The 26,770-nt window shown below is 36.1% G+C and overlaps 1 protein-coding gene across 8 annotated transcripts in view; it reads left to right on the forward strand.

Annotated features, from left to right (window-relative positions):
• Positions 1-26,770, forward strand: part of DACH2 (dachshund family transcription factor 2) — a 691,333-nt gene that overhangs the window by 471,459 nt on the left and 193,104 nt on the right. The gene's annotated exons all lie outside the window — the stretch shown is intronic.

Below are 26,770 nucleotides of genomic sequence, written 5' to 3' on the forward strand. Positions count from 1 at the left end.
TCTTTTCCTAGGAATATGACCTTAGTCAAACACCTATTAGAGTTAGCTTTTGATCTCAATCTTCTTTTGGGATAAAAAGGAAGTCAATCTTGAATTTTTTTCTTCTAGAGACAATCACTCTATTGTGTTTTAATGTTTCAATAGTGTGTGAGTAAATAAGATTCTCTGATATATGTGATAGAAGACTGGTTAAATGGGACAATCATTTTTGTGTCAGAGACAAGTGTCAAAAGGAAGCATTCTTCACAAGCTATTAACTAAAAATATCCCCCCAGGTCAGTGAAAATATGTTAAATGGTCAGTCTTCTGCCTTTGTAGGTCTTTTGATGAAAATGCCATGTAATTTGATAACAGATAGTTGCTCATTAGTAATATAATTTTCCCCTTATCATTCATAGTTACTCCATGATTAATCAGAGAAAATATTTCTTTTAACCTAGATATTTTAAAAATATTTAAAACTTTGCTTAAAAATGTCTTAATAGCTCTAAAAAGGATCATGCATTTTTCATTCTTCTTGTCATAGATTAATCAAACTATAGGGAAATTTTCATGATATATTAAAGACACAAGAGACATGACAACACATGATGATTACAGTTGAATTAAAGAGAAAAAAACTGGTGTTTGATGGTAGTGAAGGTATGTTTGTGAGTACTATTAACCCATGTGTATGACTACATTCTAACTATTGAAGATCTTTATATCACCTTTACTAAATCTATTTTATTAAATGGTAAATTCATTAGACAGCTATTTATCAAGTACTGCCTACCTGTGAAACACCACTCTAGGTCATACTGTGAGTACAAAGATGAGTAAGACATAGTCAATGACCTATAACAGATTTCACGGCCTTTATTCGAGTTGAGAAAATGAGACCTACTTGTAGGCATAATTATAATAAAAGGCAAAATCCTGTATTTATAAGCATACATATGTTTGTGTAAATATGTCTATGTGATATAGGGACATTGAAAGATGAGAATAATTATTAACAGTTGTGGGAATTAAAGAAAATATTTGATGTTGATGGCATTTAATTTGTGCCTTAAAGGTTGGTTAAGTTGCAGTTGGCAAAACAGGGATAAAAGCATTTCAGGGGAAACTGGCAATGGTCTGAACACAAGCAAATATTAATACCAATTTTTTTGGGTAACAAAGGGTTCAGTCTAGCTAGAATAGTGGATTTGTGATGGAAAAAAAAGGAGCTCTGTCTGAAGATGGGTGGGGATAGATTGTTGGAGATTGTAACTCCCATATTAAAAGTTTTGAACTTTATTCTACAGCAAGTATCAAACCACAAAACACTTTATTGTAGGTGAGCAATGTGAAGATACTCCTCTTTACAAGAATGTCACTAATATGAGAATATAACATAAACTGGAAAGGCAAAGAGTTAGAGGCAGAGCGATCACTCAGGAAGTTCTTCAAGTAGTCTAGCTGAGAAAGAATACAGACCTATTAAAAAGTGGCATATTTCCTTTTATAGCCAATAAATCTCCTTTAGACTTACAATGTATAACTTTGAAGTAATGCTATTTAAACCTGCTTTGGAAAATAAATGTTTGAAATTACTAGTAGCAGGATTTCAAACTAAAAAATAAAGTGTACTTTATCTATACATTCCTATTAGTTCATGTAGAACTTTCTAACATCCCTACGCTTCTGATTCAATTGCAACCAAGCAGATCATATTGCTTTTTTTTTTAATGTGTTTATCTTACATGAGATACATGGCAATTTAAAAAAAAATGGCACATAAACTATACTAAGATTCTGTGTTTCTTAAAAGCAAAAAGAACAGAGTAATAACTGGTTAAAAGAAAGTATAATTTGACAAAAAGTTGAAAGGGGTTTAGTATCAGGATCACAAACAGAAGGAATGATGGTATAGATCACCTGGAAATTACACCTTTGACTTTGGAAAGCTCATGATTTATGCCAATCTGTTTGAACAAGTTAACAGGTTACCACAGTCTTTCAGGAAACACAGTCTTCCAACAATATCCAAGATCTAGGAGGACAAAATGGGAAAAGGAAGAAATCATTGAAATGAAAGGGAGTAAACAGAACATAGTTTAGTAAACTATTATCTAGGGAGATGTTTCTGTTCTCATTTTATTGGTTCCAAACATACAAAGTCATATTCATGGCAAAAATACCTATGGAAATTCTCAAATCTACCAAAGATGGAGTGCCTTTTCTCATCATCAAGATGGTATAGTGTTACTAGCATTTTGCTGGGTCAACCCATCCTCATCTACCTCCCAGCTGTGTATGTTTGCTTATCTCTAGCATAGCAGTTTTAAGGTCAGACATATTATTGCCAAAATGTTTCAAATTCTGACTGAATAAAAAGGTAGGATAAAGATAAATTTCTTTATGACTTCTGTTTAATTTGACCCATTTGAGTTAGTGTGCCCGTTAGCAACCTCAAGATATTGGTTCCAAGCAGAAAAATGGTTTGTATCTCTTTTGGAATTTATTGTTAATAGGACTGTGACAGAATTCCGGAAACCAGAAAGAATATTCCACCTTACAAATCATTCAACTATCCCATATCTCTATACAAAAACCTTCTTAGTGTGTGTGTGTTTGCGTGCGTGCGTGTGTGTGTGTGTGTGTGTGTGTGTGTGTGTGTGTGTTAGGGGTGGGTTTCTCTTTCCTCCATTAATAAGCTGGCATAATTATTTAATGGAGAAGTATTTTTCTATTAACCAAGAGCTACCTTGTGTATATCAGATAATGACACTTTTGAGAAGGATGGGTTGATATCAGAATTTTCCTTTGCACTTATTTTTCTACTGAGCCATTATGAAATACTGTATGTGTGCAATTCAAACATGTCATTTGAGTGTCCTTACTGATAGTAATATGCTCTACAGAAATTGTAGGAGAAAATTATGTGCATTATATATTTTCTTAGTGTTAGAGGCAATCCCCTAAGTCCCACTGTATTAGTCTCTTCTGATGCTGTTAATGAAGACATACACCAGACTGGTTAATTTGTAAAGGAAAGAGGTTTAATTGACTCACAGTTCCACATGGCTAGGGAGGCCTCACCATTATGACAGAAGGCAAATTAGGAGCAAAGTCACCTCTTACATGGCAGCAAGCAAGGGAGAGTTTGTGTGGGGGAGCTCCCCTTTATAAAACCATCAGATCTCATAAGACTCATTCACTATCATGAGAACAGCATGGGAAAACCCTGCCCCATTGATTCAATTACCTCCCACCGGGTCTTCCCCACGGACATGTGGGGATTATGGGAGCTACAATTCAAGATGGGATTTCGGTGGGGACACAGCCAAACCATATTATTCCACCCCTAGCCCCTCCCAAATCTCATGTCCTCACATTTCACTGCCAATTATGCCTAACCAACAGTCCCCCAAAGTCTTACCTCATTTCTACATTAACTCAAAGATCCACAGTCCAAAGTCTCATCTGAGGCAAGGCCAGTCCCTTCCACCTATGAACCTGTAAAATCAAAAGCAAGTTAGTTACTTGCTACATACAATGGGGGTACAGGAATTGGGTAAAACACACATTCCAAATGGGAGAAATTGGCCAAATCAAAGAGGCTACAAGTCTTTTGCAAGTCTGAAATCCAGCAGGACAATCAAATCTTAAAGTTCTTAAATGATCTCCTTTAACTTAATGTTTCATATCCAGGTCATGCCTATGCAAGAGATGGATTCCCATGGTCTCGGGCAGCTGCACTCTTGTGGCTTGCAGGGTATAGCCCCCCTCATGGCTACTTTCATGGGCTGGTGTTGAGTGTCTGTGACTTTTCCAGGCACTGGAAAAGTGGAACTGCTACTCTGGAGACTGGAAGACAGTGGCTCTCTGCTCACAGCTCCACTGGGCAGTGCACCAGTGGGGACTCTGTGTGGGGGATCCAACCCCCCATTTCCCTTCTGCACTGCCCTAGTAGTACAGGTTCTCCATGAGAGCCCTGCCCTTGCAGCAAGCTTATGTCTGGACATCCAGGAGCTTCTGTACATCCTCTGAAATCTAGGTGGAGGTTCCCAAACTTCAGTTCTTGACTTCTGGGCACCCAGAGCCTTAACATCATGTGGAAGCCACAAAAACCTGGGGTTTGCACCTTCTGGAGCAATAGCCTGAGCTGTACATTGGTCTCTTTTAGTCATAGTTGAGACACAGGGCACCAAGTCCCAAGAGTGCATAAAGCAGCAAGGCCCTGGGCCCTGCCCAGGAAACCATTTTAACCTACTAGGCCTTCTGACTTGTGATGGGAGGGGCTGCCAGGAAGACCTCTGACATGTCCTGGAGACATTTTTCCCATTGTCTTTGTGACTTACATTTGCCTCCTTCTTAGTTATGCAAATTTCTGCAGCTGGCTTGAATTTCTCTCAAAAAGTGTTTTTTTTTCTTTCTATCAAATCATCGGGCTGCAAATTTTTTAAACTTTTATGCTCTGCTTCCCTTTTGAACATAAGTTCCAATTCCAAAACACATCTTTGTGAATACATAAAACTGAATGCCTTTAAGAGCACCCAAGTCACATCCTGAATACTTTGCTGCTTGGAAATTTCTTCTTCCAGATACCCTAAATCATCTCTTTCAAGTTCAGTGTTCCACAGATCTGTAAGGCAGTGGCAAAATACTGCCAGTCTCTTTGCTAAAACATAGCAAGAGTCACCTATATTCTAGTTTTTAACAAGTTTCTCATCTCCCTCTGAGACTGCCTTAGCCTAGGTTTTATTGTATCTATTTATATGATATCTATCATTTCTTGTCACATAACAATTGTTCATGTTGTTATTGGTCGTTTCAAGTAGCTTCTAGTACAATAATTATACATTCTGATAGTTAATAGAAACATAGTTTTCAACATTTGTACCTTAAAACATGTGTATATGTAATTAAATATTATTGTTATAGTAAGCTTAATTTAGGTACTATCTAAATCTCTTGTTTTCTGGAGGATGAGAATCAGTCTCTTAAAAGTAGTAGATTAAAAACAATTAGGATAAACATTTCTTTACATATTATTCAAATGCAAACCTCTGAAATGTGATTACAAGTCTATTCATACATTTATATCAATGCATCTATATTTAATTTTATGTGCTCATTAAATTGAGAATGACAAGTTCTGTCAAAAAGTTTTCACATAATTGTGTTCACTATGTCATATTGCTTTGCTTTCTAAAACAGATGCTGGATGTATTTGGCTTCAGTAAATATAAGCATAAACTGATGATAAAGAATGAAACCATCAGACAAAGAGTAAAACAAAGGCAAACACTTTCAGTGTTTGAGTGAACCATCTTCATCCCTGGGCACTTCTCACTTTTGTTGTTATGTCTTAACAGAATAGTCAGGGAAAATGCGATTGTGAAGAGAACATAAAATAGACCTGCTTCTAGAGAAGCATCCTTAACTACTAGCATTGGGCTAATAGCCCTTTTTCCTCCTCCTGCTGTTGTCCCTTCTGAAGGTGCATTTTGTTATTCTGCAGTCACTTCCTGGGCGTCACCATGGACTCACTACTGTGTCAGGCACCAGGGAATACAAACAATAAGAATAATACATTTCTAGTTTATGGTAGTAAGCACCTTGCAGCCTTGGTAAGGGAGATATTATTAACATATAGAATTAATAAATGACTAGTTCATTATGGTTATTTTGGAAGTATTTCATTCTGGTTAGACTCTCTGAAGTTTAACAGTGGATTGAACCTCATTTTAAAGACATGAACATTGATTCTTAAGATAAAGTGATTCAGCTAGGCATACAGGTAGCTATAGATAAATCCAGTTTTAATGTCCAGACTTTATGATTCCTCATTCAGTATTCTTTACATCATATGTATGTGTGATGTACATACATACATCATAATTCAGGCTAGATAAGCACTATCCTTGCTGTTTTCTTGATGTTATGAATTACACATTTAATTATCATAAATATGTTGCAAACAACATTAAAAATGCAGGTTTTTAGATCAATTAACATTTCTAGATGTATTGCTGGATTCTTTGTCCTTTATTTAAGTAGTATACACATATTTAAAACACAAACTATCACAATGTTGAATAAAAATAACTAAGAAAGATAGTAGTTGCTCTCTGCAGCAACAGAGCATGACACTGGTTGAGAATCACTATTCTGAGGAGTGGAGAATTGATTGCACAGTTGATTCTCTGGCATTTATGTGGTATATCCAAGGGAAGAATGGCTACTGAAAAGCCACAAGAGAAGTGATCTTTAGGAAGCCAATTACCTTTCTGGAAGGTGGTTCATTATTGATATTTAATATTCTCCTACTGGCAGTTTGATACCTTTTAACAAATACAGAACACATTTGAATTTTCATTAGCTGCTGTGCAGAAGTTAGCACTACAATTCAATTTTAGACTAAAATATATTATTGAATTTGAGGTTAATTTCCCATTTATTCTACTTATAAAGGGAAATTTATTGTACTGTATTTTGCAAAGTATTGCTGCTTTTCTACAGACAGAACTGCCTTTCTAAAAAACAGGAGTATGTGTTGCTGTTAATTTTCTTGGGTTCCCAGCATTTCAGGTAGTCTTCCTGAATTTCTAGGCTAACTAGGCATGGAAAGAATCACTCTTGGTCCAATGTCAGAAATTAGGAGTGTTTTGTCGCCTCTAGTCTATGTCTAATGTACACTGTCTCCTCGAATCACAATGGCATTTGCTGGTCATACCACTTCTGATATTCTGATTTAGATATCATAGTCCTATGGCAAGTCAGGGCTGGAAATTCCTTAAAAATGATCTTGAAACATCCAGTAAATACTCTATAAAAATGCTCAAATAAGTCACCTTAGGGCAGAGTGCAACTTACTACAATTTGTATATAATATTAAGAGTTATTATGACTCAAATTTTCTTAAACAAGAAGATTATCTATTCACTGGTACAAGAAAGACAATTATAATTCTCTTAATTATAAGGTAGAAAAAGAGGAAACATTTACAGTTTAAAATATCACCAGTGGGCTGGGTGCAGTGGCCCATGCCTCTAATCTTAGCACTTTGGGAAACAGGTGGTTGGATCACTTGAGCTCAGAAGTTCAAGACCAGCCTGAGCAACATAGTGAAACCTTGTCTCTGCAGAATAAAAAAAAAAAATTAGCCAGGCTTAGTGGCACATGCCTGTAGTCTCAGGAGGCTGAGGTGGGAGTATCCATTGAGTCTGGGGTGGTTGAGGCTGCAGTGAACTGGGATTGTGCCCCTGCACTCCAGTCTGAGCAACAGAGCGAGACCCTGTCTCAATAAATAAATAAATAAATAATAAATAAATAATAAAAATAAACTACCAACAGACAAGTATAACTCATGATTACTCAACGAGAGAACAGATGAACTTTATATAAATTTTAAGAAATCCTGATATCAATATACAGCTTAAATTCAAATTTGGAAAATAATAGTACCCAAGCAGATGAAGTTGAGCTTATATCCTTTGCTAAAAGAAATAGATTTAGTGCAACATTTCTCAAACTGTGTTCTACAGAGTTTTAGTATCTTTAGATCAAATAATAGGTATTCTATTTTATGTCTCTTTTGGAAATTCATTAACATATTACATGTGTAAAGCTTTTAAAAAAACTGCCATTAAAAAAGCCTGGAGTACCTGGGTTTAAACCCCAATTTCAAGATTTATTAGCTGCATGAAATTAGACAAATTATTCAGTTTCTGTCTTGGTTTACTCATCTGAGAAATGGAAATAGTAATGTTATTACCCTCTTAAGGTTGCTTTGAATTATGTGTGTGTGTATGTGTGTGTGTGTATGTATATATATATATATATATATATATATATATATGAACAAGAGAGAGCTTGTGGCATATGACAAGTGCTAGGTAAGGTTTTTATTAACTCATTGTTACCTAATTTGGCCTGGGAAATTTCTTACCCAATTTCTCGATTTTTAAATAGATGCTCTTTTAACATTTTGTGGAACAAGTAGTCAAATGAAAAGTAGTTTGGAAAAAGTTGATATAAGACAGGTTCTGTATGGTGCTTCTCTTTTGCTTTTAATCTTTTAACAGTAGATGTAACAGGAGTGTCTGAAGAGCTTATTAAATATTTTTTTAAAACTGAGTCTTGCTCTGTCGCCCAGGCTGCAGCGCAGTGGCACTATCTCAGCTCACTGCAACTTCCGCCTCCTGGATTTAAGCGATTCTCCTGCCTCAGCCTCTAGAGTAGCTTGGATTACAGGCAACTGAAGTGCCTATTATGCATTGGCAGAAAGGTAACTGCAAATTAACTGCCTGATTATACTTCCTCCAACTGTTGTTTTGGTGAGGCAAGTGGAACTTTAGCACAGACTGAGTGTATTATCTCTTAATATCTATCTGTAACTCAACAGATATTTGCAAAATATAGTCAACTTCTAGTATTCACATCATTTGAAGGCTTCGCTGATGTGTAGCAAAATGCAGCTCCTGTTGAATGTTTTGAGATCCTTCCAAAGCTGTATTTTGTCAACTTTTCCCTTACAGTCATAGAATTGCACTAAATTTTAATCTTGTGTCTATCCATGAATGGTGACACTTAAAAACCACCGGAATTTTTGTTCCTCATTTGGTTAGCCTGTAAATACCTTCACGTGGTTTCTTTGCTCTTTCAGTCTCTAGTATTTTTCTGAGTAGAATTCAGAGCCTAGGCATCAACTGAAAATAAACCCAGATACTACCTCTGTTTGGAAAGATTTGCATCTTCCCAGTTGATTTGTAGAGAATTTCAAAATTGCTTAAAGTAGATTCAATGTGATATATAACAATTAACATTTCATACCAACAGATGTTTTATTATTCATATTTTGATACATCATATTTGATCCAAAGTAGCTTTGATTGCAACAACAAACAAGCTAACACATGGTACTTGACAGATAGATGGAAATAATACGGCAGATCTAAACTGCTTTTCATTTTTGGAGGGATATTATCAATTGCAATGCCTGACTGTTAATTTAATTGCGTTATTTTTAAAATATAAAACCATATTGCAGTGAACTGACTCACCATTATATTTAATTAATTATAAACCTCAAGATTTGATTACTCATAGCTCTCCCTTGGTTAATTTACTTGCTCACAGTATTGACAGAAAATATTTCAAACTAATATGATGGGAAGGACATAGTTCACATCAGTGGAGGAACCCAAAGTCACCAAATTTTTTTGGTTATTTTCCTTGTAAATTGTATTGCAAACCATCATTTTTTCTTCACACACTGCTAGTTTAAGGACTGTAGATGACATAAAGTTGTAAATCAAATCCTTGTTTACTAGTGAGAAAGGAGTACAAGAACAACTTTGTTTTAGAGCATGCATGAATGATTTTAAAAACTGGAATTTCAGAAAACTCTCTAGTACAAAGCAAATCTAGACAGAAGTATAGACTCATAAAGGATCTCAAGGACAATCTGGCTGAACTCCATTTTGCACATGAATAAACTGAAGTCCAGAAAAGTTATATGATGCAATTTCTCCTTTATTCTGGTCAGTGACATATAAGGTATCTCTGCGGATCCATTTTAGAGAGTTTTTTAAAAGTTCAAGTCAAGATTATGAATTTTGGGATTAGTAAAGAAAGCACTAGGGCAAAAAGGTTTCATTACCTCCGTTTGGCATGGAACGCCATCCAATTATTTGAAGTTTTCCATTTTGTGTGGACTTTATAGCTCTACCACTGACTGACTGTGTTATCTTTAGCCCCTGCTTCACTTTTCCACTCTAGACTTAGAGTTTTGCATTTATAAAATGGAGGATTTGATTTAGATGTTTATTAAAGTTATTGTACCACTTAAGAACTTCTCTCAACATTCTAAGCCTCAATTTGGACCTAATATATGTGCTAACAATTATAATAGTCATACACATGTGCACACACACACATTCATAATATGGGTTATTTTTCAAAATATTATGTTGAATTTTAAGTTAAGAAGAGGATGTAGAAAGAATACACAATGGGGACAAGGTAGTCCCTCCAATACATGGTGTTGGGAAAACTTACTATTCACTTCAGAGGATGAAGTTGGACCCTTCAGCAAACACAAAAATGAACTCACAAGGAATTAAAGATATTCTCAATAAATTGTTTAAAATTAAAACCATATCAAGTATTTTCTCAGACCTCAGAGAAATAAAACTAGAAATCAACACCAAGAGGAATTCTAGAAGCTATACATATACCTGGAAATTAAACAAAATGCTCCTGAGAGTTATTTGGGTCAATGACAAAATTATGATGGAAATTAAAAACTTTTCTAAAACAAAAATGAAGATACAATATAATAAAACCTATGGGATACAGCAAAGGCAGTGCTGAGAGAAATTTATAGAGTGAAATTCCTACATCAAGAAAAAATAGACCACAAATTAATAACCAAATGTTGCACCTCAAGAAACTAGAAAAAGAAGAGCAAACCAAACTCCCGACCCAAAGCTAGCCAAAAAACAAACAAACAAATAAAAACAAACAAAAACGGAGATTAGAGTGAACTAAATTAAATACAGACCAAAAAATACAAAGGATAAAGGAAATGAAATGTTGGTTCTTTGAAAGATAAACAAAATGGATAAAACTCTAGTTGGACAAACTAAGAAGAGAGGAGATGCAAAGAAACATAATTAAAAATGAAAACAGAGACATTACTAATGGTACCACAGAAATACAAAAGATCTTTAGAGACTACTATGAAGGACTATATTTAGTAAATTTTCAGGACACAAAACCAAGGTACGAAAATCAGTGGCATTTGTGTACGCCAACAACAACAAGCTGAGAACAAAATTAATCCCATTTATAATAGCTACAAAAATTAAAATACCTAGGAATGTATTTAACCAAGAAAGTGAAAGATCTGTAAAAGAAAACTACAAAACACGGATGAAAGAAATTATAGAGGACAAAAACAAATGAAAATATATACCATACTCATGAATTAGAAGAATTAATATAATTAAAATGACTGTACTGCCCAAAGCAATCTACAGATTCCCTGCAATCTTTTTCAAAATATCGAAGTCTCACAGCTGAATTATACTAGATATAAAAAGAAGAGCTGGTACCATGCCTGCTGAAAATATTCCCCAAAAAGTTGAGAAGGAGGGACTCCTCCCTAACTCATTCTATAAGGCCAGCATTATCCTGATGCCAAAACCTGGAAGAGATATAACGAAAGAAGAAAACTTCAGGCTAATACCCTTGATGAACACCAGATGCAAAAATCCTCAACAAAATACTGGCAAAACAAATTCTGCAGCACATCAAAAAGTTTATCTACCACAATCAAGTAAGCTTTATCCCTGGAATGCAAGGTTGCTTCAACATACACAAAGCAGTAAATGTGACTCATCATATAAACAGATCCAATGACAAAACGAGATGATTATCTCAATAGATGCAGAAAAGGCTTTGGATAAAATGTAACGCTCCATAGTGGTAAAACAAACAAACAAACAAACAAACAAAACTCTCAAACTAGGTATTGAAGGAGCATACCTCAAAATAATAAGAGACATCTAGGACAAACCGACAGCCAACATCATACTTAATGGTTAAAAGCCAGAAGCATTCCCCTTGAAAACTGGCATCAGACAAGAATGCCTTCTCTCACCACTCGTATTCAACATAATATTGAAAGTGCTGGGTAGAGCAATCAATCAAGAGAAAGAAATAAACTGCATGCCAATAGAAAGAGAGGAAGTCAAGCAATCTCTGTTTGCAGATGACATGATCCTATATCTAGAAAACCCCATAGTATTGGCCCAAAATCTGCTTAAGCTAACAAACAACTTCAATGAAATCTCAAAATATAAAATCAATGCAAAAGAATTACTAGCATTCCTATACACCAACAACAGTAAAATTGAGAATCAAATAATGAACACAATCTCATTCACAATTGCTACAAAAAGTATAAAATACCTAGGAATACAGCTAACCAGGGAAGTGCAAGATCCCTTCAAGAAGAACTACTGAACACTGCCCAAAGAAATCAGACATGACACAAACAAATGGAAAAACATCCCATACTCACGGATAGAAATAATTAATATTTTTTAAATGGTCATACTTGCCAAAACAATTGATAGATTCAGTGCTATTGCTATTAAATTATCAATGACATTTTTCACAAACCCAGAAATAACTATTTTCAAATTCATATGGAACCAAAACAAGCCCAAATACCCAAGGCGATTTTAAGTAAAAGGAACAAAGTTTGAGGGATCATGCTACCTGACTTTAAACTGTATTACAGGGCTACATTAACCAAAACAGCATGCTAGGCTGGGTGCGGTGGCTCATGCCTATACTCTCAACACTTTGGGAGGCCAAGGCAGGCAGATCACCTGAGGTCAGGAGTTCAAGACAAGCCTGGTCAACATGGTGAAACCCCATCTCTACTAAAAATATCAAAAATGAGCTGGGCATAGCGGCAGGAGCCTGTAATCCCAGCTACTCAAGAGGCTGAGACAGCAGAATCACTTGAACCCAGGAGGCAGAGGTTGAAGTGAGCTGAGATCCCACTATTGCATTGCAGCCTGGGAAACAAGAGTGAAACTCCATCTCAAAACAAACAAATTAACAACAACAACAAAAAAAACGCCAGCATACTACTGGTACAGAAACAGACACGTAGAACAATGAAACAGAATAGAGAGCCCAGAAATAAGGCCACACGACTACAACTACCTGATCTTGGACAACACTGACAAAAACAAGCAATGGGGAAAGAAATCCCTATTCAGTGATACTGGGATAACTGGCTAGCCATATGCAGAAGACTGACACAATACCCCATTCTTACATCATACACAAAAGTTAACTCAATATGGATTAAAGTTTTAAATGTAACACCCCAAACTATAAAAACCCTAGAATATAATCTACACAATACCATTCTGGACATAGGAATGGGCAAAGATTTCATGACAAAGACACGAAAAGCAATTGCAACAACAACAAAAAATTGACAAATGAGGTTTAATTAAACTAAAGAGCTTCTGTACAGCAAAAGAGAGTATCAACAGAGTAAATATGTAACCTACAGAATGAGAGAAAATTTTTTCAATGTATTCCTGTGACAAAGTTTAAATATCCAGCATCTATAATAAACTTAAACAAATTTACAAGAAAAAAACTGAATAACCCCACTAAAAAGTGGGCAAAGGACATGAACAGACACTTTTCAAAAGAAGACACACATGTGACCAAGAAGCATATGAAAAAAAGCTCAACATCACTGATTATTAGAGAAATGCAAATCAAAACCACAATGACATACCATCTAGCACGAGTCAGAATGGCTATTAGTAAAAAGCCGAAAAAAAAAAAACAGATGCTTGTTAGTTTTCAGAGAAAAATGAACACTTATATACTGTTGGTTGGTGTGTAAGATAATTCAACCATCATGGAAAACAGTGTGGCTATTCCTCAAAGTCCTAAAAAAATACTATTCAACTCAGCAATTCCCATTACAGGATTGCTGTGTTGAATGGTATTATTATACCCAAAGACATTTGCAGCACTATTCACAATGGTAGAGACATGGCATCAACCTAAATTTCCACCAGTGGTAGACTGATTAAAGAAAATGTAGTATATAAACACCATGGAATACTACACAGCCATAAAAAAGAACAAAATCATGTTCTTTGCACGAACGTGGATGGAATTGCAGAATATTATCCTTAGCAAACTAATGCAGGAGCAGAAAAGCAAATACCACATATCCTCACTTATAAGTGGGAGCTAAATGATGAGAACACATAGACACATAGAAGGGAACTACATATACTGGGGCCTACCAGAGAGTGGAGGTTGGGAGGAGGAAGCAGACCAGGAAAAGTAACTAATGGATACTAGGCATAGTACCTGAGTGATGAAAGAATCTGCATAACAAACCCTCGTGACATAAGTTTACCTACATACTAAACCTGTACTTGTACCCCAAATGCTAAAGTACAAGTTAAATTTAAAAAAATACCAACGTCATTTTTCACAACATTTAAAAAAAAAAATCCTAAAATTCATATGGAACCAAAAAAGAGCCTGAAAAGCCAAAGCAATCTTAAGCAAAAAGAACAAGGGCAGAGGCATCACAGTACCTGATCCCAAATTATACATTAGAGGTACACTAATGAAAACAACAAGAAACTGGTGTTAAAACAGACACATAGATCAGTGGAACAGAATAGAGATCCCAGAAATAAAGCCATATACGTACAGCCAACTGATGTTTAACAAAGTTGACAAAACATACACTGGGGAACGGACACCCACCCTCTTCAATGGTGCTGGGAACATTGGATTACTATATGCAGAAGAATGAAACTGGATCCCTGTCTCTCACCATATGAAAAAACTAGCTCCAGATGGATTAATGAGTTAAATGTAACACCTGGAATTATAAAAATATCAAGGAAAACCCAGGAAAAATTCATCTGGACAATTGTCTAAGCAATGAATTCATGACTAAGTCCTCAAAAGCACAAACAATAAAAACAGAAATAGACAAATGGGAATTAAACTAAAAACTTTTGGCACAGAAAAAGAAATAATGTACAGAGTGAACAGACCACTGACGGAGTGGGAGAAAATATTTGCAAACTCTGCATCCAACAGGGGATTGATAGTCATAATTTATAAGAAACTTAAACAACTCAACAACAAATAAAAAAAAAAAAAAAGACCGCATCAACAAGTGGGCAAAGGACATGAATAGATATTTTTGAAAGAAGACATACAGATGGCAAACAAGCACGTGAAAAAATGCTTAATGTCACTATTCATCAGATAAATTCAAATTAATACCATAATGAGATATTATCTTATAACAGTCAGACTGGCTATTTTTAAAAAGGAAAAAAAAAATAACAACTGTTGGTAAGGATATGGAGAAAGGAAATGCTTATACACTGTTAGTGGGAATGTAAATTAGTACAACCTCTATGGAAACAGTATGGAAATTGCTCAATGAACTAAAAGTAGGACTACCATTCGATCCAGCAGCCCCACAACGGGGTATCTACCAAAAGGAAAAGGAATCATTATATCCGAAATATACCTGCACTTATATGTTTATTGCAGCACTAGTCACAATAGCAAAGATATGGAATCAACCTAAATGTCCATCAGTGAATGACTGGATAAAGAAAATATGGTAGCGGTGAGTGGCCAAGATGGCCAAATAGAAGCAGCTAGTGTGTGTGGTTCTCACAGAGAGGAACAGAAATTGAGAGACTAAACGCAACATCTTCAACTGTAACATCCAGGTACTCACATTGGAATTGATCCAGGAAACAACTTGACCCACAGAGAATGAAGAAAAGCAAGACCGGAAAACAGCCCACCTGGGAGCAACATGGAGCTTTGCCCAGGGAAGTGGTGAATGAATGAGCGACTCTGGGAAACCACACTTCTCCCACAGATCTTTGCAACCCTCGGGTCAGGAGATGTCCTTGTGAACCCAGTCCACCAGGGCCTTCAGTCTTCAGTCTGACAGACAGAGCTACATGGAGTTATGGCAGAGCAGCTGCTCAGGCATGCGTTGGAGACCCTGGAGCCTTAGATACTTGGGCTTACTGGCAAAAGTACCTGCAGCTCCTGCAAAGTGGTAGGTTAGACTATGGTACATACCCCTAGGAAAGAGGCTGAATCCAGGGGGCTGAACAGTAACAGCCTGCAGGCCCCACTTCCAGTGCACATCACAATATAAGACCCACTGGTTTGGAATTCCAGCCAGCTACAAGTAGTGGCATTGCACCTCCCTAAGACGGAGCTCCTTGGTGGAGGGGCAGGCCACCCTCTTTGCTACTGGGGCACTTTAGTAGTTCCAGCCATCAGGCTTTGAAGATTCTGAGCTGACCCAGGGCAGAAGGGATCCCCTGCATAGCACAGCTGATCTACCAAAACATGATCGGACTGCTGCTTTAAGTGGATGCCTGATCCTATTTCTCCTCACTGAGAGGGACCTCCCAACTGGGGTCTCTACCCACTTCCTACAGGTGCTTTTGGAACAGCAACAGGTTTGTACCTCCCTGGGATAAAGCTCCCAGAGGGAGGGACAGACTACCATCTTTGCTGTTTTGCATCCTTCACTGATGACACCTCTGGGTTCTGGAAAATCCCAGGTGACTAGGGACTGGAGTGGGCCCTAAGCATACTGCAGCAACCCTACGGAAAAGTGGCCAGATTGTTACACGGGTGCCCGTTCCCATATCTCCTCACTGGACAGGCCCTCCAGTCTGTGCTTCCAGCCACACCCCGCCAGAGCTATTGAGCCAGTACAAACTCAGCAACTCCCTGGACAGAGCCTCCAAGGGCAACCGAAAGCCTCTCAGCCGCTGCCTCTGCTGTGGAACTGTCCTTGCCACCCCCAGACTAATGAAGAAGTAAAGACCCTAAGTGCTTTATCCACATCTCCAACAAGCTGCAGTTGACACAAGGAGAGGAGGCCAGTTCGTCTCCCACATCCCTCAGGCACCTCTCACGACTCATAAGCAGACAGTAAACCCCTTGGCTTGGGACCAAAGCACAAACCTGCCCTCTTGGGATGACTGAATGGAGTGATTGCTTACACCTGCATCTCTCTCTGTGGTAAATCCCCCAAGAGTCAAGCAAAATAACCCTTGGCCACAACCACTAAGATGTCTTCATCTGCTCCCTCTGAGCTGGGGAAGGAACATAAACACTGAGATCGCCTAGGAACTGCAGTAGGCAACTAAGGAGTGCCAAGTTATGAACTACAGCCAGCACTCAAGGGGGAGAGGAAGTCACCCTTTCAGAGCACGAGGGGGAAGCACAGCTGCAACTGTGAGGAAACATAGGGGAGCCACACAACCAAGCAAGAGTCTACCAACTGACCAATAAGGCTAAGTGTCACCTGCTGGATCACATCTCAAAGCTTCAACCCCAACAATACTTTACTAACATTTCCCTCTGTGAAACCACAGACAAAAAGTCAGCTTCAAATAAAGACTCTACACAAAGCCTTGGCCCGGTGAAAACATCCTAAAAAGAACTCTATTGACTGTGTTCAATTTACACTGCAATTAAAGGAACAACCACACACACAGATGAGAAAGAACCAGCGTAAGAACTCTGATAACTAAAATGGCCAGAGTGTCATACATTCTCCAAATGATCACACCAGCCCTCCAACAAGAGTTCTTAACCAGACAAAACTTCCTGGAATGACAGAAATAGAATTCAGAATATGGATAGGAATAAAGATCACTGAGATTTAGGAGGTTGGCAAAACCCAATCCCAGGAAAATATGAATCACAATAAAGCAATACAGGAGCTGAAGGACAAAACAGTCAGTGTAAAGAAGAACCTAACGTGTCTGGCAGAGCTGAATAACACAATAGAAGAATTTCACAACGCAGTCACAAGTGTTAGCAGTAGAATAAACCAAGTTGATAAAATAATCTTGGAACTTGAAGACTGGGTCTCTGAAATGAGACAGTCAGACAAAAACAAAGAAAAAAAAATGAATGACTAAAATCTCCAGATAATATGGGATTATGTAAAGAGGCAAAATCTACAAATCACTGGCACCCCTGAAAGGGAAGGGGAGAAGCAAACAACTTGGAAAATATATTTTAGAAGATTGTCAATGAAAACTTCCCAACCTTGCTAGAGAGGCCAACAGTCAAATTCAGCAAATGCAGAGAACTCCTACAAGATTCTACACAAGAAGATCATCCCCGAGACACATAAGCATCTGATTTTCCAAGATTGAAATGAAAGAAAGAATGTTCAACGCACCTAGAAAGAAAGGGCAGGTCACATACAAAGGGATTCCCATGAGGCTAACAGCAGACCTCTCAACTGAAATCCTACAAGCCTTAAGAGATTAGGGGCCTATATTTATTCAATAATAATAAATCTTCTTAAAGAAAAAAAATCTTCAACCAATAATTCATATCCAGCCAAACATAGCTTCGTAAGTGAAGGAGAAATAAGATCCTCTTCAGATAAGCAAATTTTGAGGGACTTTATTACCACTAGAAGTGTCTTACAAGGGATCTTGAAAGGAGCACTAAAATAGAAAGGAAAGATTACTATCAGCTAATACAAAAACACACTTAAACACATAGACCAGTGTCACTGTAAAGCAATCATACAAACAAGCCAACATAGTTACCAGCTAACAGCATAATGACAATATCAAATCCACACATATCAATATGAACCTTGAATGTAAATGGGCTAAATGCCCCACTTAAAAGGTACATAGTGGCAAGCTGGATAAAAAAGCAAGAACCCATAGTATTCTGTCTTCAAGGGATCCACCTCACATGTCATGACACTCATAGGCTCAAAATAAAGGGATGTAGAAAAATCTATCAAGCAAATTGAAAACAAAAAAAAAGAAAAACAGGAGTTACAATTCTAATTTCAGAAAAACAGATTTCCAATCAATAAAGATTAAAAAAAAAGACAAGGAAGAGAATTACATAATGGTAAAGTGTTCAATTCAACAAGAAGAGCTAACTATCATAAATATACCCAACACAGGAACATCCAGATTCAGAAAGTAAGCTCTTAGAGACATACAAAGAGACATAGACTCCCACAAAATAAGAGTGGGAGACTTCAACACTCCACTGACAGCATTAGGTAGATCATTGAATAAGAAAATGAACAAAGATATTGAGGACATAAACTCAGCATTGGACCAAATGGATCTGATAGACCTTCAAAGAAGTCTTCACCCTAAAACAACAGAATATTCATTCTTCTCATTGCCACATGGCAGATACTCTAAAATCAACTAAATAATTGGACGTAAAACAATCCCGAACAAATGGAAAAGAACCAAAATCATTCCAAACACATTTTCAGATCACAGCTCAATAAAAACAGAAATCAACACAATGAAAATCTCTAAAAAAATATACAATTATATGAAAATTAAACAAAATGCTCCTGAATGATTTGGGGTACATAATGAAATTAAGGTAGAAATCAGTAAGTTCTTTAAAAATAATGAGAACAAAGATGCAACGTACCAGAATCTCTGGGACACATAGAAGGCAGTGTTAACAGGGAAATTCATAGCACTAAATGCCCACATAAAAAAGTTAGGAAGATTTCAAATTAACAAGTTAATTTCACAGCTGAATGAATTAGAGAAGCAAGAACAGATCAACCCCAAACCTCACAGAAAATGAGAAATTACAAAAATCGGAGCTGAACTGAAGGAAATTGAGACCCATAAAAACCATTCAAAAGATCAGTAAATCCAGGAATTGTTTGTTTGGGTAATTTTTTTTTTTTAAATAAAATAAAATAGGCCACTAGTTAGACTACTTAAGAAAGAAAAGGAGAAGATCCAAATAAACACAATTAGAAATGATGAAGGGAATATGATACTACTGACCCCACAGAAATCAAAACAACTGTCAGAAGCTACTACAAACACTTTTACACACACAAACTAGAAAACCTAGAAGAGACTGATAGATTCCTGGACACATACATCCTCCCAAGACTGAGCCTGGAAGAAACTGATTCCCAGAACAGACCAATAACGAGCTCCAAAATTGAATCAATAATGAATAGCCTACTAACCAAAAAAGCCCAGTACCTGATGGAATCACAGTCACATTCTACCAGATGTACAAAGAAGAGCTCATACAATTGCTACAGAAATTATTTCAAACAATTGAAGAGGAGGGACTCCTCCCCAACTTATTCTAAGAGACCATCATCATCCTGAAACCAAAACCTGGCAGACACACCACAAAAAAAAAAAAAAAATACTTCAGGTGAATATCCTTGATGAATATTGATGCAAAAAACCTCCACAAAAATATTTGCAAAACTATCACAAGAACAGAAAACCAAACACCGCATGTTCTCACTCATAGGTGGGAACTGAACAATGAGATCACTCGGACTCAGGAAGGGGAACATCACACACCGGGGCCTATCATGGGGAGGGGGGAGGGGGGAGGGATTGCATTGGGAGTTATACCTGATGTAAATAACGAGTTGATGGGTGCAGCACAGCAACATGGCACAAGTATACATATGTAACAAACCTGCACGTTATGCACATGTACCCTACAACTTAAAGTATAATAATAATAAATAAATTTAAAAAAAAAAGAATATATATATTAAAAAAAAAAATTTGCAAACCAAATCTTGCAAGGCATCAAAAAGCTAATCCACCATAATCAAGTAGGTTTCATCCCCGGGATGCGGTTGGTTCAACATATGAACATCAATAAATGTGATTCATCACATAAACAGAACTAAACAGAACTAAAGACAAAAACCAAATGATTATCTCCGTAGACGTAGAAAAGGCTTTTGATAAAATTCAACAACTCTGCATGTTAAGAACTCTCAATGAAATAGGTTTTGAAGGAACATACCTCGAAATAATAAGAACCTTCTATGACAAACCCACAGTAAACATTATACTGAACGTGCAAAAGCTGGAAGCATTCTCCTCAAGGAGAATGCTTGGAACAAGCATTCTGGAACAAGCAAACTGCAACAAGACAAGGATGCCCTCTTTCATCACATCTATTCAACATAGTATGGGAAGTCCTAGCCAGAGCAATTAGGCAAAGGAAAGAACAAAGGCTCTACTGAATAGGAAGAGAGGAAGTCAAACTATCTCTGTTTGTGGACAACATGATTCTATATCTAGAAAAATCCCATAGTTTTGGTGCCAAAGCCCCTTCAACTGACACATAACTTCAGCAAAGTTGCAGGATACAAAATCAATGTACAAAAATTACTAGCATTCCTATACACCAACAACAGCCACACTGAGAGCCAAATCAGAAAGACAATCCCACTCATAATTGTCACAAGAAATTAAAATATCTAGGAATATAGCTAACCAGGGAGGCGAAAGATCTCTGCAATGAGAATTACAAAACACTGCTCAAATAAATCAAAGACACAAATGGTTGGAAAAACATTCCTTGCTCATGGATAGGAAGAATCAACATAATTAAAATGGCTAGACTGCCCAAAGCAAGGTACAAATTTAATGCTATTCCTATCAAACTACCAAAAACATTCTTCATGGAACTAGAAAAAATTAAATTTATATGGAACTAAAAAAGAGCTGGAATAGTCAAGGAAATTCTAAGCAAAAAGAACAAAGCTGGAGGAATCACATTACCTTACTTCAAACTATACTACAAGGCTACAGTGACCAAAACAGTGTGGCATTGGTACAAAAACAGGCACATACACCAATGGAACAAAATGGAGAGTGCAGAAATAATGGTGAATATCTATGACCCTCTGATCTTTGACATAGCTGACAAAAACAAGCAATGGGGAAAAGACTTCCTATTTAATAAATGGTGCTGGGATAACTGGCTAGCCATATGGAGCAGATTGAAGCTGGACCCCTTCCTTAAAGCATATACAAAAATTAACTCAATATGGATTAATGACTTAAACATATAACCAAAACTATAAAAACCCTGGAAGACAACCCAGGCAATACCATCCTGGACCTAGGAATGGGCAAAGATTTCATGAGAAGGACACCAAAAGCAAGAACAACAAAAACAAACATTGACAAATGAGATCTAATTAAACCTCAAAGCTCTGCACAGCAAAATAACCTATTAACAGAGTAAACAGACAACCTACAGAATAGGAGAAAATATTTGCAAACTATGCATCTGACAAAATTCTAATGTCCAGCATCTGTAAGGGACTTAAATAAATTTACAAGATAAAAACAATTTCTCTAAAAAGTGGGCAAAGGACATGAACAGACACTTTTCAAAAGAAGACATACATGCATCCAACAGGCATATGAAAAACAACCCTATATCACTGATCATTATAGAAATGCAAATCAAAATTACAAGGTGCTACCATCTCACCTCCATCAAAATGAGTATCATAAAAAAGAAAAAAAGTAACATATGCCGGCAAGGTTACAAAGAAAAGGGAACACTTATACACTGTTGGTGGGAGTGTGAATGAGTTCAATCTTTGTACAAAGCAGTATGGGGATTCCTCAAAGAGCTAAAAGCAAAACTACCATTTGACCCAGCAATGCTATCACTGGGTATACACCTAGAAGAATATAAAGCATTCTACCAGAAAGGCACATGCATGTAAATGTTCATTGCAGCACTGTTCACAATACTAAAGACATGGAATCAACCTAAATGTTCATCAATGATGGACTGGATAAAGAAAATGTGGTACATATACCCTATGGAATATTATGCAGCCATAAAAAAGAACAAGATTATGCCTTTTGGGGGAACATGGAAGAAACTGGAGGCTATCATCCTTAACAAACTAAGGCAGGAACAGAAAACCAAATACTGCATGTTTTCACTTATAAGTGAGAGCTAAATGATAGGAACTTATGAATACAAAGAAGGGAACAACAGACACTGGGGTCTACTTTAGGGGAGAGGATGGTGGAGAATATTAGCAAAAAATAAATAAATAAATAAATAACTATTGGGTACTGTGATTAATATCTGGGTGGTGTAATAATATGTACAACAAACCCCCGTGACATATGTTTATCTATGTAACAGACCTTCTCATGTACCCCCAAACCTGAAATAAAAATTTTAAAAACAAAGAAAATATGGTACACACATACACCACGGGAGACTATTTAGCTGTAAGAAAGAATGACATGTCTTTTGCAGCAACGTGGGTGAAACTGGAGGCCGTTAAGTGCAACAACTCAGAAATGAAAATTCAAACACTGAATATTACAAGTGGGAGCTAAATGACAAGTATACATGGTCATAGAGTGTAAAGTAATAGTCATTGGAGATTCAGAAGGGTGGGAGGGCAGGTAGGGGGTGAGGGTTGAGAAATTACTTAATGGGTACAATGCAAACTGTTCGGATGACTGTTACACTAAAAATTCAGAGTTCACCAATACACAATATATCCATAAAACTGCACTGGTACCCCTTAAATGTATACTTTTATTTTTAAAATGGAGTTCAATATAAGACCTGACATGACAAAACTGATAGAAGAAAACATAGGGATAAAATTTCTTGACATTGGTCTTGGCAATGATTTCTTGGATATGACACCAAAAGCATGGGTAACACAAACAAATATGAAGTGGTACTATATCAAACTAAAAAGCTTCTACACAGCAAAGAAAGCAGTCAACAGAGTGAAAGGGCAACCTATGGAATGGGATAATATATTTTCAAATCATGTATATAACAAAGGATTAGTATGCAAAATATATAAGGATATCCTGCAACTCAATAATGAAAAATAAACACTAAAAGTCCAGACCTTATCTCTATGCAATATATGGATGTATGAAACTGACACTTGTACATCCTAAATATCTTTAAATAAATAAATAAATAGGCAACGGAGCTGAAAATATTTTTTTTTTATTGAAAGAAGACACACAAATCACCAACAAACAGTTTAGCTAATATGGAAAACAGTATTTTGGTTTCTTAAATAATTAAAAATAGAATTATCATACCATCAAACCATCCCACTTCTGAATATATATAAGAGGTAAAATCAGAATCTCAAAGAAATATCTGCACTCCTATGTTCATTGCTGCTTTATTAACAATAGCCAATATATGAAAAAACCTAAATGACCAACAATGGATGAATGGATTCAAAAAACCTGGTATTTATATATTATATACAATGGAATATTATTCAGCTTTTAAAAAGAATGAAATCTTGCCATTTGTGACAACATGAATAAACCTGGAGGATGATATGCTAAATGAAATAAGCCAGAAAGATGGATATACACCATGACACCACTTATATGATTAATCTAAAATAGTCAATCTCATGGAAGCAGAGATTAGAATGGTGGTTGCCATGCACTGGGGAGAGGAGGAAACAGGATGCTATTAGCTGAGATGAGCAAAGTTTCGGATGTACAAGATGAATAAGTCCTAGAGATCTACTGTACAGCATAGTGTCTATAGTTAACAACACTGTACTGTATACTTAAAACTTTGCTAAGAGGGTAGGTCTTATTTTATGTGTTTTTATCACACAAACAACAACAATAATAAAGTAGACAGGCAGAAACTTATGGAGGTTTATGGTATAGACTATGGTGATGGTCTCATGGATATATATGTATGTCCAATCTCATCAAGTTTATGCATTACATATATTTACAGCTTTTTGTATCTGAATCATACCTCAGTAAAGTAGTTTTTAAAAAAGAAAATAACAAATCAAATAACTTAATAAATATGTTTAAATTATAAAAAGAAGAGTATAGAGTACCATAAGGGCTATACATTATGACTTGGTCAATAATTACAGTGACTAGACATTGAGGCAATAATGAAATTAAGTGAACAAGAATAGAAGGCACTGAGTTTACAGAAGTAAATGCTCAGTTATCAGTAAGTGCAAAATGGGAATGTTTTCTCAGTAAAATTGAATCTCTGCCTTTCCCAACCAATTTCAATAATTTAATATATGTAATCTGAACATAATATAAATGTGTTATTTTCAGATTCAGTGACTGAAAAGGAGAACTTTTATACTTCTAGGTATCTTCTAGGTATATGTGTGGGTTTTTACCTATATTGTAGCACTTTCACTTTTAAAGGCATCTTTTCATTTTCATTTAACTTACTATTTTCTAGTTGTCTGGTGCAAGTTGAAATTTCGATTCCCAAGTAAAATTTAACTAAGTAACTCCCAAATCAGCTTTATGTATTGCCCTTTTTACGAATTATTCCAGACCTGCATTTTGAGAACTCGTGGCCAGGTGATAAAGTGCTATTTTAAATCTATCAGTGTTACACTGAGAAGCTTCCTGAGGATAAGAATTTAATTGAACAGTTGAATAAAAGGCCAAATTGCTATGAAAAATTCATATGAACCAAAACATCTTTTCCACTACTTTCCTATCCTTAACTGTGGTATTATCTGAAGACACAGATATTCAGGTGCTGCACTGAAGACTAAACAAATAGGATGTAAGAGTTTCATAAGCTTAAAGTCACTGCAAATATGGTATAAATTATGGTGATGGTCTCATGGGTACATACTTAACTCCAAGATCATCAAGTTGTATACATTATATATGTACAGATTTTTGTATCTCAATCGTACCTCTACTAACTAGTTTTCAAAAAATAAAATAAAAAGTCAAATAATAATTTTTTTCTGGACCATGAGGCAATACAAAATATATGTTATATAGGCTATACCTCTAAACTTTGAATCAAGTATAAGGAGCTATATAAAAGACAAAACAAAAATTGATGACCGTATGTAGTAAGGGGATCTTATCCTTTAGAGACTTTTTTTTTTTAAATCATGTGTGAGCTACTTTAGGACTTTAACAAATACATCTAGGTTCCATCAGGAAACTTAGACTTCTCCCTATCTTCACCTAAATAACTGACCTATAATGGTTCAATCTGAGACCCAGTTTCCTCATCTGCAAACTGAAGAATTAAACTAGTTCCTAATTTTTTGTATGAATTAAAAATATGTGGGGAGTCTTGCTAATTAATTATCTTAATATCATCATATGAGACAAACATTTTACCATGAATTTTCTTTATCTGTGAGAGGGTTTAGATATTTGTATACCTTTAGTTTTCAGAGTTAGGAAGCATATATTGTTCACTGGAATCCATTATTTACCCTACAAATAACAAAATACCTATTAATTCACTCATTACCATAGCCAGGATTCAGTTCTGAGGAGCCAATGTAAATTCTGGAAACTTATTGATACAGTTTTGATTATGAGGCACTCAGTCATGGTAGTCCTAAGCAGGGTCCATTTGTTTAAATCATTGCCATCATATTTTCTGTCTAGACATACCCTTTGGGAGCTGAATGGGTTATTGGGGGGATTGGAATTTTATAAAGCTAAATCAGATGTGGCAACAAAATCTCTTGGACCGTCAAGATAATGTACAAATGTATATCATCAGTTTAGATATTAAGGAAATTTCCCTTCAGATTTTTTCTTTGCCATGATTTAGAGACAATCTAATGTAATGAAAAGTTTGCTTCATTGGGAGTTTTCTATGCATCATAGGAATACAGAATGGCAAAACAGAACCTTAGTTATTCTACCAAACACACAGATGGTTTAGCCTGTATTTACCTCCCCTCACATATTTGATAAAGCTTCACCTTACCTCTTAGAATCAGAATCTTCTAATGACAGTTATGGTTTTTTGTTGTTGTTGTTGTTGTTTGTTGTTGTTTTTTGAACAACCAATGTTTGCCTTCTTTTCCTTGAATCACATTTTTATGGTAGGATGAATTTTACTCAATTCTGAAATAATGCTTCAAAATCTACCAGATTTTTCTTTTTTCTTTTTGGCCCATGGTAGCAGTGTACCAGTAGATGATGATGATGATTTTTTTTTTTTTTTGGCCCATGGTAGCAATGTACCAGTAGATGATTAGGGACATTATCTAAATATAATTAAGTTGAATTCACTAGACTTTTTGGAGGACATCGTTGGAGTATGTATTGTTCCGGTACTTTTAGTACTTGTTTCCTTATATATGGTTGTGTTGTTGTCTGATATAGACTTCCTAGGAGAAATAATTTCAAACTTACATATTCACTTTTTAATCCATGGCCATTCCCCCACACCCCACTTATTTATACCATTATGCTGAGAGCTTTATTTTAATATCTGACTTTTATTAATACAAAAGATTATAACTATACTACAGATGCTGGCTATATAGGTGGCATGCCATGTTTTCATTCATTTG

The sequence above is a fragment of the Macaca fascicularis genome, chromosome X, assembly GCF_037993035.2.
Source record: "Macaca fascicularis isolate 582-1 chromosome X, T2T-MFA8v1.1".
NCBI lineage: Eukaryota > Metazoa > Chordata > Mammalia > Primates > Cercopithecidae > Macaca > Macaca fascicularis.